Below are 17,213 nucleotides of genomic sequence, written 5' to 3'. Positions count from 1 at the left end.
GTTACTTCAGGATATTTATCATTCTCAGTTTGCAGTTTCTTTTTACACAAAAGGCCTCATTACGAGGCGGGCGGAATGGGTTTAACGGCACGGTAATGGTGCCGGTGCCGTTGAACCCACTCTACCCTATTACGAGGTTCCCTCGCGGGACCCACTCTGGACGTCTGGTCCGGGTCCGCGAGGGTACCAGGGATCTAACAACGGGTCCATTATTAACGGGTCTGTTGTTCGCTCCCTCCCCATTCCCATTGAGCCTATGGGGCTCAATGGGAATGTGGTTCAATTTTTACCCAGTCCATGGAACGGGGGCTTAATGCCACAGTGAAGCTTCACATACAGATCTAAAGAGCTAGGAGAAAATGCCTATTCCTACCCAAACCATACAGCCCACAAGATGCTTAGCGTGATAGCCCATTCCAGACCATTGCTCACACTCGCTCAACTGACAAGACTGAATATGATTCCCAAGAACCCACCTTCTAAACGTCTCTGTCCTTCACTACGCTGGAGATCTACGGTCGAGGAAGCATCATATTTGCACTCTGCACTCAGTGGTATGTTTTGTTGCTGAAATAATACCCTAAAGCAAAATGAAATGTGTACATAGTATGAGAAGAACTGGTAATTCTAAACTGAAATGTACATGACCGTAACAGTGCAGAAATGTAATTTAGCTGAGCGGCCATATGCTCATATTGATGAATGCAAGACCCACATAGTGCAGTTTCTAGTCTATGCAAATATGTGTGCTACATTGCCCATTCCCAGTCCAAAACTACCAGTCCTCTCTGGAATCTATCTGAACCAGGTCCTTGACCTTGATCAATTTCCCATATTTGGGCAGTCTGGGCAGTCAGCTATGGAAGTGCATAAACCATGACAATTTGAGAATAACATGTTACACACACTCAGCACGTACGCAGGAACCTGGATATCCCCAGCCCATATTCAACTCAGGATTGTAGTACCTGACTTTGCAGAGCAGGCCAGTACTAAATTGTCATAAGTATACACCAAAGACAGTCAACTGTTCAGACATGTCAGGTGGCACAGATGGATCAACCTGAGATCTGTATGAAATGCTAACTATGTGTTTGGCGTTTTGGAAAAGTCATACTGTATCCGTTGCCATGAACGTTGGACAAGAAGATGAGTAACTAGCCCATGAATCCACATGTCCTTTGGAACTGTCAGGGAGCATGGTGCTGGACGCATTTGACATTTGAGGGCTCCTTTCGGATGTGCTTCGTTATGTCATGATAATCCTGATTGGGATGAAAGCACAAATGCAACACTTCAAAACACTGAAGAGCAAACAAGTGTATCCCAACAATCATGGTGGAAAGATGGCTCCAGAGGAGGATGCATTTTAAATCCCGCTGCCAGGAATATAAAGTCCATTTTGCATAAGTACAGCAGCTTACCATCGTACAATACAACAGTGTAGGTTGAAGGAAAGCTGCTCATAGTGAGGGACACTTCAAGCAAGAACATGTTATACTAATACCACTGACAAGTACTGGACCACTTTCAAAACGCTGGGGGAGATACTAACATTACAAAGTGGCACTTTAAAATTCACATTCCATATGGTTATGTATGCTGCCTGAATGCGTTTATGAATGAATTAACCTATTTAAATTGCCACCAGAACAGTCAGCTCAGGGTGTATGCTATATAACAGTATTTGTTTCAGATACTATTTTCACATTTAGGGTGACTAATTAATAGTCAATGCATGTTTTCATTTTTTGAAAATGTACTAAGTTACATAATTTTGGGTGTCTAAATGGTATCCAATGAGTAGACATTACATGTGGATGGAGTAATCGAGAGTTAATGCTGTATGATAACGACACAGGTTTACTCGAACAGTCAAGTTTAAATAATTTGCATGCAACTATCCCACTCAAAAATAATGACATTCCTGTCTGAAATATACAATACGAATAATGCCACATCCTCAATATTGCAAGACATTACAGAACACTTTATACAGGAACAAATTATTCTCATTGAAGGTATGCCTATGTTTCAAGTTAATTTTAATGGTCAATGAATGCCAGCTATTCAACGCTGACATTTAAATTTGCATCACAATTACAACCTATGTCTCCCCAGAACATTTCATACCTGCCATATATGATTCTTATTTTTTTTTCTTTCATTTCAATTATTCATTAAGTGTTAGTTGCCCCTTTCACAACATTGACGATTCTTGAAAAGAAATGAAAATTAACAGAGCACAAAGAATGGGTCACAAAGAATGTCCAAGCACTCATGCATTTTTATTTTACAGTCAGCGAATAGGCCGTGTGGGCAGTTTTCTGAAGGGTGTCTCGCTGCGTGAATTTTCACAGGTGAAAAATGTACTTAATAAGCTAGAATGTTGATTCTTACTGGAGGCTTGATTGATGGTAAATCTCAGATTGGGTGGCAGTTGGATACTATGGGCCTGATTTATAAAGACTAAAGGACTAAAACTGGAGAAAATTTGAGATGCTAATATATAAATATGATTTACTAAGATTTGGTCAAGGGGTTCTCAGAGAAGCTCAAGGTATCTCCAGATTTGTTCGAGTTTTAGACTTTGAGAATGTGTGGAATGAGTACGATAGTCTCAGTTTTTTTCTTGCAGGATAATCTGCTAAAACGTATTCAATAACTCACGCACTGACAGATTTGACTATTCCTGGGAATTCTCCTGTGCATCTGTTCCTAACATGTGTGGATCTGGGTATGGGTATGCCACATAAATGCAGAGATCCCTGAAAAGGAGTCCTAGTATTACAGTTCCCCACATGTATTGCATCCTGGCATAGGATGCCCCTATTCCCCCTGTCATTCTTGATGCCCCATGTGTAGCACACAAAGGCAAGAAACAATGGCTAATGCCATAGTTGCATCCGCTGTCAGCAATATACACACCAACCCACACACTGGTGCACATTTATTAGAATTCCAGAGGCAGGGCACAACTTCAAACACTGTCGTTCTTATGTCTAAGGTAATGTATGTGCCTACTGATGACATCTTGATGTAAAGCTCAAAGAACAATATCTAAAAATGTACAGTATGAGGTTATGTTAATTACAGTTGTGTGAAAATATGACATGCATACCTTGCAGTACCCAGAGAGTAGGTGGATGCAGGCAAAAACATAGAACACCCTTCTCTGTTTGTTTCGCTCAGAACCAGACCGAGCATGAGAGCCCATGTTGTCATATGACAACTCCACTGAATCTCACCCCCTCTTCCCCAACTCACACAAAACGTTGTTTTGAATGTTATTGTCTATGCCCTCACTGACAGGTGGTTTTGTTACAGTTATCTAACATTGTGAAAGATGAATACGAGTTTGAATTGCAATGTTATATGCTTTAAAGTAAAGGACTATTTTAGATATTCTGAGTATTGGCATAGCTTGTGGTAGGTCTTTCATAAGACTCAAAAGATTGATTTCTTAGGGCATTTACCCCGGCCCTTTTTTTACAATTGTGAAACATTGTGCTGTTTCCACAACATATTAATGTAACACATGGTCTTCCTTGAGTTGTCTAACCCTCCTGCATGGTTTACCTCTCCTTTTATTAGATGTTGGCGAGGCCAACATTCAGATTGGGCCTCATTACGAACCAGGCGGTAAGTTACCGCCTGGGTCGTACCCTTACCACCATGGTGTAAACTACGTTTACACCATGGTGGATGGCGGATTTACCGCCCCATTCCAAGGTGAGTGGGGCGGTAAATCCCCATTTCCCATTTTACCCTTCCCCATTCCCATTTTTGCCCCATAGGGCATAATGGCATTGGGGAAGGCACTAATTACGCCACCTTAAATTACGGTGGCGTAATTAGCACCATGGTCCCTTAGCGACATGGATTTTAACGCCTGCAAAAAGCAGGCGTTAAACTCACCATGTCGCAAAGGGACCTCGGAATCAGGCGTTAAGGGTTGGCGCCGTTTACGGCGCCGTTAACCCCTTAACGCCTGATTCGTAATGAGGCCCATTGTCTCTATTTTCCCTTGCAGTACTTACAGTGACGTTTTAAAGAATTGTTCCCTGATATTTTCAGCTAGTAGTTTTATCTATAACAGCATCAGTTATTATTACAAACATGTATTCGCTCTGTGAAAAATGACAGTTTAATATGCAATGGAATATCAATTTAGGTGAAAAAGTAAACACCCCAGTCAAAATAGCATTAAGGTGTATATCAATTACTGTGGCAATAAGCACCAAGACAGCGAGCCAATACCACCCCAGGTAATGCTCCCGGGGCATGTAGTTACAGGCCTAAGCATAGCACCATAGTAACTAGGCCCCGGGGGCATTACCGTGGGCGGTATTGGTCCGCTGTCGAGGGGCTTATAGCCATTAGTGCCCCGGGCCATTAGACCGGGGTAGTAATAGCATTGATTTCCGTAGTTCGTTTTCCATTTTCATGGCAGCCATTGGGAGCGGACACGCTGGGAACAGAAGTTCCCAGTGCGTTTGCTCCCGAGAAAAGAAGAAAAAAGAAGGTAAGTGGGGTTGGGAGGGTGGGGAGAGGATAGTTTGCAGGGGGTGTGGAGAAAAAAAATAACTTACCTGAGTCCCTGGCGGGGGACGAAGGAAGCCTGCAGCCTTGGAGAGGCTCGAAGTGGGGATTGCCTCCTTTCGAGCCTCCTCATTGGCTAAGGGGCTGCCACGCCCCCTTGCCGGGAACAAACGCAGACATGTATGTGCGTCCATGGGATTACACTGAGGTATGGCTTGGAAAAGAGCCAATCCCCTTTCAGTACAATCCTGTGGAACGCGGTGCCGACTACTAATTCTATTTTTCAGCCTGTACCTTTCTACTGTGAAGCTATGAGAGAGGACTATGGGATTTATAGTCAACTGCTATGATGTCACTGCATGTGATACACACATAGCATGCAGTGCAGTATAAACACTGCATGACGACCCCACACAACCCAGTGGACAGCTGGATCCAGCTAGATCGCTACTGAAGCCGTTTGAGCTGGCCAATAACACTATTGTAATCTATGGGTCTGTTTCCAAAATCTATTTGAGTAACTGGTGTCTTTCTTGAGTTGTTTATTCTTTCCACAAGTCCTTTTACAGATCAGCTATAGTTTACCTAACCATACTTACACTCCCCTTTTTATTGGATAGTTCTGAACCTTATGACTTGTGTCCCACCTAAAAGTGTCACTTACATTGACATCATCATGTATTACAAACATGTATTTAAAAAATGTATTTACAATTTGAAAAACTATACAATGTTAATGTGTAATGGATTATCCCCATGGGTGAATATCCAAATGCCACAGTCAAAATAATGTTGCTGTGCATGACTTCAATAAGTAGGCATTAGCAACTAATTCTTATGGAATTCATAGTTACCTGCTCTGATGTCACAGCAGAGGGATATAGCATTTTCTTTGCAAGATATTGGGCCTCATGACGAGGCGGGCGGAATGGGTTTAACGGCACTGGTAATGGTGCTGGTGCCGTTAAACCCACTCCGCCCTATTAAGATGTTCCCTCGCGGGACCCAGAAAGGACGTCTGGTCAGACCAGACGTCCTTTATGGGTCCCGCAAGGGGACCAGGGAGCTAACAACGGGCCCATTATTAGCTCCCTCCCCATTCCCACTGAGCTTGCCCTGTGTTATATAAGGGAATGTGTTATGTTGGGAAACCTGCTTTTATGTTTATTGGTTCCCTATAGGACACAGATTAGTTCTTTGCAAAATATTGTGTTACCAATAAAGACATGGGGATCTATGCTGCATTACTAATACCATATGTGACAACATTCAATTTAAGGGGCTGGCTCTGTGCAGTGCATTCTGCAGTATTTTAAAGTATAATTGTTCTCACTCGTGCAATTTCTTATTGACTCATCAGTTTCTGCTTTTCATTTGGTAATGACTTCTAGTTTGCCTTTGTTTTGCTGCTGCTGAGTTAAGCTTCAGCTGTATATTTAATGTGTTTGGGAGACATGTGGGATGTCCTACAGCTTGTTACAGGAAGACAAATGTGAGATCATGCCGGGCCATTTCACAGTCTGATCTAGATACCAAACAGGTCGTGAGGTAGTTGTGATCAGGTGAGGTGTAATTTTAAGACCCCTGAATATGTGATGGGACTTCTCAATTCCCATAGCATGCAAGTTGTCCAGACGGCATGTAGCTATGGGCTTGGATCCACTGGATATTAGACACTTCCTTTGGCAGATATTTGCAGTGGTGCCACATGCAGCAGGTTTCCTGTGAGTAGCTTAAGAGCTTTGGGTTTACGTTTTAAAATAGAGGTCCTGTGGGAATGTGTTATGTTGGGAAACCTGCTTTTATGTTTATTGGTTCCCTATAGGACACAGATTAGTTCTTTGCAAAATATTGTGTTACCAATAAAGACATGGGGATCTATGCTGCATTACTAATACCATATGTGACAACATTCAATTTAAGGGGCTGGCTCTGTGCAGTGCATTCTGCAGTATTTTAAAGTATAATTGTTCTCACTCGTGCAATTTCTTATTGACTCATCAGTTTCTGCTTTTCATTTGGTAATGACTTCTAGTTTGCCTTTGTTTTGCTGCTGCTGAGTTAAGCTTCAGCTGTATATTTAATGTGTTTGGGAGACATGTGGGATGTCCTACAGCTTGTTACAGGAAGACAAATGTGAGATCATGCCGGGCCATTTCACAGTCTGATCTAGATACCAAACAGGTCGTGAGGTAGTTGTGATCAGGTGAGGTGTAATTTTAAGACCCCTGAATATGTGATGGGACTTCTCAATTCCCATAGCATGCAAGTTGTCCAGACGGCATGTAGCTATGGGCTTGGATCCACTGGATATTAGACACTTCCTTTGGCAGATATTTGCAGTGGTGCCACATGCAGCAGGTTTCCTGTGAGTAGCTTAAGAGCTTTGGGTTTACGTTTTAAAATAGAGGTCCTGAGCTTCAATCGTGAGGAGCACAGTCAATGGTGAATACAATGGGAATTTCTTACAGGACTCCAATGTCAGGAACTTATCGGGCTCACCGATTCTCAAATCTTAAACCTGGACTCAATTCAGGTTTTTAAAAAACCCATTGCTTTTGGGCAAGCTACATGGCATATTATTTGCTGAGATAAATAGCCATGTGACACTGCACAGATTAGAGTGTGACACACAATATTTCCATTATTGCTCTTTGTATTTGGTTTTGTAATTTATGGGAATTGGAACAAAAAAGCCATGTTAAGATATAATTCACATTCTTCATCAAATGCACTATTCCCAAACAGTATGATATAAAGTGGTTGGATGAGCACATACTTATGATTGCATTGTTGTGCTACCACCATTATGGACCAGACAACGGAGCTCTAAGCCAAAACATGATGTCTGTGCAAAAAAGTGTTACATCAGTAAATAAATGAATAAGCAATGGTAAAAGTCGAAAAGAAAACAATAGAAATTAATACAATCTTTGAATATCAAATTTATTTTTGAAAGAATCCATTTAAATATCTTGAAAATGTAGGGCTGTTTTTAAAATTATGAATAATGTGTAGCTTAAATCTACACCATAGAATGAAATTGGTAATGAACAACTAAACTGAGTCTGGAGGCTAGTGGAAATTTTATTTATGAAATTGTTGCACAAGAAAGAGATATACGCTGAAGAACCATTGCCTACATTTGAGACCAGAGTAGTAATGATTGAATAGTAATAAACTAACATCATCCTACAACACAACTAACAATGAATGAGATACATTTTCAGGTCTATGGTACATAAACATTACACAATTCAAAGCATTGATATTCAGCATGGATTAACTGGAAAGGTATATTAAATTATGGTTGTCTGTTTATGCTATTGTTAACTATCCAAGAATCGTCCAATGCAATTGATAAAGAAGTGGAAATTAAAGAGAATGAATGTAATATGGATTGATGGTCACAACTGTTGGAAAATGTTAACATGCCTACTTAAACATAGAACAATTAACTACTTAAAACAAAGATATGTGTGTTTTAGAGATGCCAATTGGACTACAAATATGAGAAAGTATTCATCTGGTTAGAGGAATCCAACATTCAAAAACATGAACAGTGTACTCATAGATAGTTTAAAAAGAGATGCAGAAGAAACATCAACAATGGCATCAGACAGTGAGAGTGAGTTGCATCAAATTAAATACTTTCATCAATGTAGCAGCCATAAACACTCAGAGAAATGAGATCGACAAATACAATAGCACATCATGTATGTTTCTCAGATTTAATAGGAAAACTAGATGAGGGAGGCCTTGGAGCGAACATAAAATGGCATGAATATCCCAAGGAAACTTTATAGTGAAGCATATCCTTGAGTCAACTTCATATTTTAGAACACTTCAAACTAAAACCATTGCTACAAACCAATTCAACATAATGATCACTTTGCAAAGCCACTGTAAATTTTTACACTTGGTTAAACTAGGAATGACACATACACACGTTTTCTTTGTCAAACAGGAGAAGCTAGTTCAAGAGGCCCCAGAGTATCAGAAATGTAAATACAAATTTAACTTGAGCCACAAGTAATAGAACACATGAATATATGTATTTCTTATGTTAAATGTTAAATGTTAAAGGTATTTGTATTGCGCACTGTCACCAACGGAATTGGTCCGCAGGCGCTCAAGCGGATCTGTAAAGGAGAAGGTGGGATTGGTTAGTAAGGTGAAGAGGGAGTAGGATAGTGAGAGAAGTGGTTTCCTGTTGGCGGCTTCAGTTCGGTATACACCGTGCGCTGAGCTTTGGTACGAGTTTCGGATCAATGTTATGCCTCGTGTGCTGTTTGTGCGGCTTATGTGTTGTTTGTATGTTGTTGCAGTGTGGTGAAGTTTGTGCGGCTTGCTGTGCGAGAGGTGGTTGTGTAGTTTTTTTTTTAGTTAGGTATGCAGAGTTTTTGAGCTTTTTGGTTAGTGGGTTATATGTCTCGCAGCTGATCTTCGTAGTTTGGCTAAATGACTAGGGTTAAGAATCCTGTATGGTGGGGCAGAAGCCCAGGTCTCACAATACACTACGTTTCACAGTACAATAGACAATGATGGAGGCTATGCCTCAAACTGAGAGTCCTGTAAAGTGGGCAAAGGCACCAGTTCCACAATAAGTGGGTTTCCACATTCGGTAGACAGAGATGGAGGCTACACCTGGATTTGAGAATCCTGTGGAGTAGATGCGACGCAGGCTAATGTTAACAATTCCATCCAGGTGTGTCCCTCGCCAGCAATCACAAATCCATCCAGATGCAACTCTGGCTTATGTTCACATTAGTATGACATCAGACGTTAGAGGTTAATGTTCACAATTCTGTCCAAGAGTGGTACTTGCTAACATTCACAGTCCTATCTAGATGTGACGCAGGCTAATGTTCACAAGTCTATTAAAGTGTGGCACATGCTAATATGCACAGTTCTAAATGTGGGACGTACTAACCTTCGCAGTCCTATCTAAATGCGACGCAGGCTATTGTTAACAATTCTATCTAAGTGTGACACATGCTCATTTTTCACAAATCTATCTAGATGTGACGCAGGCCAATGTTCACAATTCAATCCAAGAATGGCACATGCAAATATTCACAGTTCTAAGTGGCGGACTTGCTAACATTCACAGTCCTATCTAGGCACGACGCAGGCCAATGGTCACAATTCTATCCAAGCGTGGCCCAAACTCATATTCACAGTTCTAGGTGTGGGAATTGCTAACATTCACAGTCCTATCTAGATGCAACGTAGGCTAATGTTCACATTATTATGACATTTAGAGATTAGAGGCTAATGTTCACAATTCTATCTAAGTGTGGTTCATGCTTATTGTAAAATCATAAGGCCAAATACATCCGTGAGGCAACAGGACAACTAATGGAACAATAGCCAATAAAAGGAGTACACAGCTGGACGCCGGGGAGGGGGGAGAGGGGCACACGAAAGTTGGGGTTGTTCAGTTAGGGGTTGGGAATGGGGGGCAGTTTGGGAAACATTTCAGGCTCACCCTGGGGGGAGGAGTCGGGGGAGAGGGGGAGCACAAAACAAAATTAAGGGAGCGTGCAAGGAAGGGTAATGTGATGATGTTGATCGAGAGAGAAGAAAACCTAGATTATGGCTGATAGTCTGCCGGCCCTGGGAGTGGTTTCCCTCAATGTACGGGGCCTAAACACCCCCACAAAGAGGTCCCTGGTCTGTAGGGAATTTAGAAGGGCGAACCTTGACCTTCTCTTCTTGCAAGAGACTCACTGGGCATGGGGGAAGGAGCTCAAAACACGGGGGGGAGGAATTGGGGAGGTTTTTTGTGCATCCCACAAGGCCAAAAAAAGAAGGGTGGCCATTTTGTTAGCAAGAAATGTTGGCTTCGAAAAAGAGGCCATAGTGAAAGACCCAGAGGGCCGCTTCTTGCTGGTACGGGGGTCCCTGCAGAGCGCCCCACGTACTCTTGCCATAGTATACGGTCCAAACGAAGGTCAAACTCATTTCTGGGAAGAGGTGAGGGATAGACTCGAGCTATTTGTTCAAGGCATGGTGTTGGGGGGGGGGCTTCAACATGGTCCTGGACGCAACCCAAGATAGGAAACACATTGGTCCCCAGATCTCCAGGGCAGCAGATGAGACCATGGCATGAAACCTCCAAAGGGTTAACTCGGAATTAGGCGTGGTGGACACAGTCCCGACCCCCAGGACGGGCGCTCCCTCTTTCACATATTACTCAGCCATCCACACGTCTTTTTCCAGAATAGACTACATCTTAGTGGATGAGACCCTGCACCCATTTGTCACTGGCCACAGGGTCGACCCCGTCCCCTGGTCGGACCATGACCTGGTCCGAGTCACCATAGCAAGGGGATGGCTAAGCGACCGTAGGGGGCAATGGAAATGTAACAACTCCTTGTTGAAGGATGAGGTCCACGCTCAGGAGGTACTAGACGCCCTAACGGAATTCTTCGAGCTTAACGATAATGGGGAGGTAGGCTCACAAACCCTATGGGACACCTTCAAGGCAACCTTAAGGGGAGTCCTCATCAAAAAGGGAGCCCAGAACAGAAGAGAAAGGGAAGCCCAGGAGAGGTCTCTGAGAGAGAAAATAGCCCAACTCCAGCCGTGGGGCCCCCCAGTAGAACCCTTCGGTCGCGATCAGGTAGCCTCCCTGGACGACTATAGGCTCCAGTTGAAGGACCTCCTCCTACAAAAAACAGAAAGGAGTCTTCAACTGGTTAAGCAAAAGTATTACGAAAAGGGGGACAAGGCGGATAGGATTCTAGCTTGGAAACTGAGGGAGGTACAGAGAAGTAGAATGGTGAAAGCAGTGAAGAACGAAAAGGGGTCGATAGGCCATGACACCTCCCACAAAGGAGAGGCCTTCCGCCGATACTATGAAAAATCATACGCATCAGAATACAGTGGGGTGAGGCAGAAATTGAAGGGTTCTTTAACTCTATATAAATCCCGGCCCTAACTAGGGAGATGGCGGAGAGGTTGGAGGGTCCGGTAACCGAGGACGAGGTGGAACAGCGGGATGAAGGTGGGCACTTCCCCGGGCGAGGACGGCTTCACAGTGTACTTCTATAAAAGGTTTTGCTCGACTCTAGCCCAGCACTTAGTAAAGTGTTTAATGTGGTGCTAGAGGGGGGGACTCTCCCGGATTCCATGATGGAGGACATAATTGTAGTGCTGCCCAAGGATGGCAAGGACCCCACGGAGTGCTCCACCTACCACCCAATATCTCTGTTGAACTTTGACCTAAAGATCCTAGCTAAGGTAGTTGGGAGGGTGATGGAGGAGATACTGCCAAAACTGATCCACAGGGACCAGGTGGGGTTCATAAGGGGAAGACAGCGCTCAGACAACATCCGCCAAACTATAGATTTGTTCCATTATGCCCAGGGGTCAGAACTCGACGCGAGTGTCCTCTCCCTAGACTCTGAAAAGGCGTTCGACAGGGTCGAGTGGAGATACATGAAAAGGGACTTTGGTGTACACATTAGAGAAAATGGGCTTTGGGGTACACATTAGGGAATGGGTAGCCGTGCTGTACAGAGCCCCGAGGGCAAGGGTACAAGTGAATGGCAGGTTGTCAGAACCATTCCCCCTCTCACGGGGAACAAGGCAGGGATGCCCACTCTCTCCCCTGATCTATGTCCTTACAATGGAACCCCCGGCCATAGCAGTTAGAGAACACCCGGACATCAAGGGGTTTAGGAGAGGTGAAGTAGAATTCAAGCTTTCCTTGTTCCAAGCTTTCCTTGTTCGCGGATGACATTCTGGCTTACCTGGTGGATCCTGGCTCCTCACCCCCCACCCCTCCTGTCCCTGATGACCGCATTTGGGCGTTTCTCGGGGTTAAAGATTAACACATCTAAATCAGTTCTGCTGCCCATTAGAACACGGGACCCGGGCTTAGACTTCCTGGACAGGCTCAATGGGATAACAGTGGGGAAGGTCTCTATGCGATACCTCGGCGTCCTCCTCACCAGGGATCTATCAAAACTTGCCCCTACCAACTATGACCCCGTCATGGCAGGGATTACCGCAGACCTAAGGAGATGGGGCTCAATGATTCTGTCCTGGTACAGCCGCATGACGGCAGTAAAGATAAATATACTACTGCGTTTACTGTATCTCTTTACTGCTCTCCCAACCAGCGTCCCCGACCAAACCTTTAGGGTTCTACAGAACGCGGTGCGGGAGTTTGTATGGCAGGGTAGGACCCACGAGGACCGCGAGGGCTGTCCTGACCTTACCAAGAGAAGAGGGAGGGTTTGGGTTGCCAGATTTTCAACTTTACTTTTGTGCCTCCCAGTTGCGCGTCCTCCTAGTACACACGAAAGAGGGGATGGGACTATTGGTCCTACTTGGAAGACATGGACACCCACCCTCTTAAACTTCGAGACCTCCTGTGGGCCCCACGCAGGTTCATCACAAACAGATTTAAATCCCACCCAACACTGGAAGTTCTCTGGTCAATCTGGAAGGAGGGCCCCCAGACTGCATACTTAACGTTGTGGCCGTCCCCGATGTCCTCACTCTGGGGACACCCCCTCAAACTGGGAAGTAGGGGGTTCTGCAATGCACAGGCCTGGTCTGACTCGGGAATGGAGTGGGCGGGGCAGATGTTCAGGGAAGGGGAATTCCTAGCATATGAGGAACTGAGATACGCTCTTGGACAGAGGTCCCTCTCCATATTCAAATACCTCTGCCTGAAGGGTATCCTTTGTGACCAGTCATGGAGCCAAAACTTGAAGAGACAGCTGAACCCCTTTGAGAAACTACTTGACACAGTGACCTCAAGGAAGGGGGCGGTATCCGGGATGTACAAAATCCTGAACACTATTAACCTAGTGGAGAGGAGTGGCTTTCGCACATTTTGGAACGATTTAGCAGGAGAGGTGATCTCGGAGGAGGCCTGGTCAAGGATATTTAAAATAGCATTTCACAGGAAATTATCACAGCAGACATGGAACACAACTTCATGATTTTACAGGTTGGCACAGAGACCCCGTGAAGTTGTTCAAAATGTTCTCGGGAGTGTCCGCCGAATGCCCAAGGGGTTGTGACCAGGCCGGAACGAGGGGCCACATGTGGTGGCACTGCCCAAATGTCCACGCATATTGGTAGAAGGTAAGGGGTTGGATCGCTGAAGTCTCAGAGGAATTACTCCCCCAGAACCCTCTGACGATGTTGCTGGGTCTCTCTCCGGAGGAGACGGATATATACAGGTACCCAAGAATGTGGGAAACAATGCTGAGGGTGGGAAGGGTGACCCTAGCGCAGAAATGGAAGAGCCGGGAGACCCCCTCAAAGGAGGACTGGCTGAATAAGGTAAAGAATATGTTCTTAATGGACAAACTAACGGCAATGATGAACAGTGACTCTGGCTCATTCCAAGCAAACTGGTATGGGGTGCAGCAGACCTGGGGATGGGACGTTCACTGAAGTCTGGTATTGGCCCCGGCGGGGGCTGACAGGGATGGGGCCAGGGAGGGACTAAAGATGGACCGGGCGCCCACGGCCTGGGGGACGGTGGACGAAATACAGCCATAAAAGAAGTCAACGACCACATTTACACCCAAGCTCCGGACACAATGAGCCTTTAAGGATACTCCCAAAATGATGGTTCAAGTTGGATTATATTACTAGGGGGGTGGGTTCGTATCGGGGTTGGGGGTGGAGGGGAGGTGGGGCAGGGGTTATTGGGCCGGTCGAATGTTTATCCTTTGGACATACATTGAGCCCGTTTGTCATACTAAGAAAATGCTAATAAAACTAAAGTTTAAAAAAAAAAAAGGAGTACACAAGAAGGTTATTCTATTGTTACTAGAGTTCATTTTAGCAGTAGTCATTTTTGTTTCCAAAAGACCTTTAACAAACAGAAAATGAGTAAATGAAGGGTGGCAAATGTCAACTGACATCTTGCAATATTTTTAAGTATTTATTCAGAGAACATCACATTATCCAAACAGGTGAACGGAAGCTAGGAAACCATGCTTGGCTGTTAAATATTTGATATATTATTCTCTTGAGTAATCACACAAACATCATCAGAACAATGTAGTAAGCATTTGAAATACTCCCACTCATCCATTAAATGTACAATTCCCCCTGACTCAAAAAAAAGTGAACTTCTTGAATATGGCTTTAAATGATATTTAAAAATAAATTCACCACAATAAACTATTATGTTTGCATTGATATCATCCAAGAAACTAGAAAAAGGGATCTCCATTTCCTCAGTTTATGTGGTTGAGAATAATAATAATGGGTGATGATTGACATTGACAAAAAAGTGAAGGGCTAACTCATGGATGTAACAAAGCATATGAAAGCGATCTTAAAAACAGGTAATTTAGTCAAAGATAATGAGGAAGCACTGATGAAAAATTGATAAATGTAAGGAAATATGTCCTGAAAAGAACAGACATTATTTGGATCAATATCAACTAATCATCAGTGAATATCGTTGATTAAAAATATGATCAAAAACACAATAACACTTAACAGAGACTACAAAACCTAAGATTAATTTTGGTTGGTGCATATTCAAGGGAAACAGAGGACCTATACATGTGATTGAAGACTAAGCTGAAAGGAACTGTCCGATGTCTGAATTGAATATGCAACAATATTAAAAAGTGACATAAACTATCACATCCAAGGAGCGGTTAAAAATATAAATTTGTAACAGACTTTGTGACATGGTTATTACTAATTTATATTTGTTCCCTTGTAAAAATGTTCACATTAGAGAGATAGGAGGACACAGATGTATTGGATTCAAAACGTAAAGTGTATTTGATGTATATATTGACAAACTTGCAAACCTCTGGGATGAAAAGAGTAATTGACTTATCTAGATAGCTACACAATTAGTGCAGTTTCTTACAATCACTTTGGCCCATAAAGCAGCAGTACATATTTGATGGGATTTTAGGGAGGTCTAAAAACAAACATACATTGTTAAAGGGTTAAGGGTGGTGTGAGTACACATTAATTAATAAAAGAATATATGTTTTGACATTGTATATATTTATTTAAATACACGATTAGAGAACTCGTTCACTGTCTAATACCATTCTGTGCACGATTTTACAATGTAATGCTAGGTCAATGCAAGCACATAATTCGATTACACTGCCATTGTAGCTCCATGCTGATGTTAGCTCCCCATTTTTCTATTTATTTATTGTTTGTATTTTATTCATATACAGGAGTAACAATGCTCTTTTGCTCACAGAAAATGTATAATAGATAAGACATCAGATTTGACAGGAAGCAGTGAGCTTCTCACAATGGTGTGAATTTGAGGGACATTCTGACCAGGTTGTGGAGTGGAGTAACAGGAACAGTCAACAGGGACAATACATTACTGGATATACATAGATTAAGGGCAACCAACATTGGACATTTTTAAGTGCAGCTAGGCGGTATGGCCAGCTGTGCTTGGGGTGTGACGAGGCTCGGTGAAGTGCTAGAGTGAAGGGGGAGTGAGTGAGGGACAGAGGCAGGTTAGAGGCGAGTGTTGGTTGTTTAATAGGCTGAGAAGTAATATAATATTGCCCTGTTGCAGTTATGTGATACAGAAGAGGGACTGACATAGACAATAGACAATTTTTGTGATACGGAAGGGTGAATGAATTGGTTCTTCTAAGTTCTAGGGATGGGTGTCCAGTCGATTATGTAAAAGTAGAAACAGTGTGTGAAGGCTCAGTTTACAAATGGGCATGTAATAAATACAATGTTGTAATGTGGGCATGTAATAAATACAATGTTGTAATGTGGTAGGTGGAGCAAATAATTAGGTTTGATTAGTCATTTTTTTGTTGTAGTAATACCGTTATGCACCAGATGGATGTTGTGTAACCGGAAACATGCTGCATGGCATAAACATGCAACATCAATGAATACATGATTTAAACATGGAAACAAATTGAAACCAATAGAGATAAAAATGGAAACCCAAAGCTATGCCTGTAAGAATTCAGTTGTTGAATCTTGAAACTATATGGATTTTGGTAAAATGATAAAGAGTGAGTTTTCATTTACTAGTGCCATAGGAAAAACTAAACCTATAGGGCACAAGGAATTTCAGAAATGGAACCTTGTTTCATCACAGTTTTTTCAAGGACAATGGCCTGCTGTGAATTATCTACAGCAGATGTTAAATGAGAAAATGAAAATAGATATAACAGAAAAATTGCCATACAAATCATACCATTGTTTATAGTTTTCATTACAGGCTCTGCATGGGAAGTGGGTTGGGTGATCGAAAAGAGAATGGTTGCCTTTACTCCCAGATTTTTGGTTCTTACTTTGGAGTGTTAGTGGTATGGGTACGTTGCTACTTGAGCAATGAAATAGCTCATGGGGTTGGCCAAATGCTACAAAAGCTTCCCAGTGTAGCTGCAGGGGGAGGAGAGGTTAAATATTGTGGCATCATTTATTATAAAGAAAACCATTTGAATAAAAACAGATGTTCTGTTCTCAACTAGCCATGTAATGCGTTTGTAGCCAGCTTATGTGACTTGATCTACTTGAGTGGCCTTTGCTTGTTTGCTCCTCAGGGAAAGTTATCAGGTTCTCAACATGGTCTTCCTTAAATGGGGAAATGTGGCCCTCTGCCTCCTTAAACGTTGTATTGTCACAGTTACCAACTCATTCCAACTCCTGCTTGGTTTTACGAAAGA

The sequence above is a fragment of the Ambystoma mexicanum genome, chromosome 10 (genome assembly GCF_040938575.1).
Source record: "Ambystoma mexicanum isolate Mex_15411 chromosome 10, UKY_AmexF1_1, whole genome shotgun sequence".
NCBI lineage: Eukaryota > Metazoa > Chordata > Amphibia > Caudata > Ambystomatidae > Ambystoma > Ambystoma mexicanum.
Note: the sequence above shows the minus strand (reverse complement) of the source record.